Raw genomic sequence first — 2,858 nt, forward strand, 5'->3', positions numbered from 1 at the left:
GCGTCAGAGCTCAGAGGCTGGAAACCTCCAGTTCCAAAGATGGACTGGTGTGAATATCGTCACTGTGTCTAACAAAGCCAATGTGAGATTCCTCAGGGTGCACATGGGAACATGAATGGGGTGCTAAGAAGAGCAAGTCATCACCTTAGATTTCAGGGTGAGAAGAAGCCATTCACACACTGTCTCCAGGAGGGCTGTAGATAGCCCTGCTGCGTTTGCTGAGGCAAACCAGGCTTCTCACACCTATAAAGTCATCTCACTGCCATTCATGGAATGGCGCTTGTCATATGAATGCTCCTTTGTCCGAACATAAACTTGCAGCTGTCATCACAGCCAGCACTAACTGCTAGGAAATGATCAGTCTGAGAAGGAAACGTTGCAAGCTACCAAGTCTCCACAATGTGCTAAAACAGCCATCGAGGCAAGCTGCCAGCAGCTTTTTATAAACTGTGGGCCATATGTTCCCTTGACTGGCATGCTACTGAGCAAGGAAACATATCAAATAATCCCCAAAAGAGAGGAGACAACACCCTGAGCAGGGTAACAGTCCTGAATGATATCTTACAGGGATCATTTCCTGCCACCTGCCTCCCCTGAAAACAGGAGTGCATGAGCTCAAAAGAACCTTTAAAAGGCATGTTATTAATGAGGGAGTGGGAAGAATTACCCTAGCAAGGAATTCTATAGCTGTTATCTGAGGAAAACCTGAATGAGCTACTGCTCAGACAAGCAGCAATAATCTCCAGTGGGGGGGAGGGATAGCTCAGTGGTTTGAGCATTGGCCTGCTAAACCCAGGGTTGTGAGTTCAATCCTTGAGGGGGCCATTTAGGGATCTGGGGCAAAATCAGTACTTGGTCCTGCTAGTGAAGGCGGGGGCTGGACTTGATGACCTTTCAAGGTCCCTTCCAGTTCTGGGAGATGGGATATCTCCATTATAAGACATAAGACATATGCCTGACTTGGGCCTTGGCTACACTGGCGCTGTACAGCGCTGCAACTTGCTGCGCTCAGGGGTGTGAAAACGCCCCTCCCCCACCCCCCGAGCGCAGCGAATGCAGCGCTGTAAAGCACCAGTGTAATCAGCGCTCGTTCGCAGCGTTGCACGCTATTCCCCTCGGAGAGGCGGAGTACTTGCAGTGCTGCGAGAGAGCTCTCGCGGCAGCACTGTGAATCCCCAAGCGTAGCCAAGGCCTTGGATGCAGCCCTGGGTTCATGGAGCATGAGGTGAAAGAGTCAGGGAGCACCAGGGCTAAAACTGAATCACCAGCTTGCTGATCCCAGGCCCTGCCTTGAAAAGTCTACTCTGTAACTCCAGCCATGGAGCACTTGTGGAGTATAAACTCCGCTGGCTTTGACGGTCAGTGGAGTTTGGCAAAATATGGATACATGGAAGAGGCTGTTCAAATTTGGCTAGTCTTTCACTATATCGAGATAGGTAACATTTTATGACATGCTGATGATATCAGAAGAGGAGCTGATAGCACTGTCATAGTTAAGGTTGCCTGACATTTTACATTATAAGACCCTGTATTCAGTTGCTAATGACTCTGATGAAAGTTAACTGTTTGGGTTAAAATTTGTCATGTTGTGAGTCTGCCTCAGGCTAAATTTTCTGGGAAAATTTCAGAAAAAAATGCTTCAGCAGTTTTTCAGAACGAGGTTAACAAACAATACATTGTTTGGTCCAAGTTAAAAGGTTTTTTTTTGGTTTTTTATAAAAACACAACTTTGTTGAAAAACTCTAGCACCTTCACACTTAGGAGCCGGGACTAAAAATTTGGTAGGGGACTTGTCTGGCTGTCAGGCATGTGCCTTTTGCAGTCTCTTTGAAAATCCTCCCCAAAATTTCACCAAATTATGATTGTCTGAAAATCTCAGTAGAGAGCTGCTAGCATTTGCCAGCTATATTCTCTGAAGATTCCATCTGCCCTATACATCTTCCATCCCAGGACTGCAGGGTCTGAGCAGGACTGTGTCTGCAATTGTTCTCCCCAGTTGCCATGGGCTGCTGGGTACTGGAACAGAGAGCAGGATACAGTCTCTCCAGTGATCTCAATAATCAGACTGATAGTGCCCAGAGAGCAAGAAGGATGAAGTTCGATTGGAATGTAGAGGGGTGAGGAACTGGGGCAAGGTGGGAATGCCAAAGGGGGTGACAGGGACAAGGGGCTGAGGTGGGTTAGGAAGATAGAGACTTAGACATGTGGGGTAGTGGGGGGAGGGGACTGAGATGTGGAGCTAGAGGGAGGATTGGGACTGGGGCTGAAACATGGTGATGAGGAGGGCTGGGGACAACCAAGGCTGGGACAAGAAGGCAAGAGGGGTTGAGAGGAGATTGGGACTAGGAAAAGGACAAGCTGGAGGGGCCAAGTATCTGTATCGAACAGCAGGCAGTCCCCTCAGTCCCCCTGGAAGGAAGCTCAAGATTCCTGCATCTCCCCATTCCTCAGCTGTGAAGCCCACTGACAAAATGTGTGCCTCATTTCCTTCTAAGGGTTGTCTTACGTAGAGGATAACAACCTACCGCCACGGTCAGTTGCTCTGTTAACTGAAGTAGCAGAGGGCTGTGCTATGGACCTAAAAATACCAACTCTGCTGATGAACCATGTGGGAGTCAGTGTGGGTCCACATGATTGAAAAAGTAGCTATTCTGTTAGCTTTTTTAAAAAACCTGGAAAATTACACAAAAGAAACTACATTAAAAAGAATATCAAGGTTGCAAAGTCAAACACTCCAGAGATAGGAAACACCAGAATTAAGGTTGCCCCAGCTACAAATGCAAGAATTTGCAACACTGCAATGGAATATCTCAGACTTTCTTAATCTCACTAGATAACCACAAATCTGCCATGGTCTG

This window comes from Malaclemys terrapin, chromosome 1 (genome assembly GCF_027887155.1).
Source record: "Malaclemys terrapin pileata isolate rMalTer1 chromosome 1, rMalTer1.hap1, whole genome shotgun sequence".
Lineage (NCBI taxonomy): Eukaryota > Metazoa > Chordata > Testudines > Emydidae > Malaclemys > Malaclemys terrapin.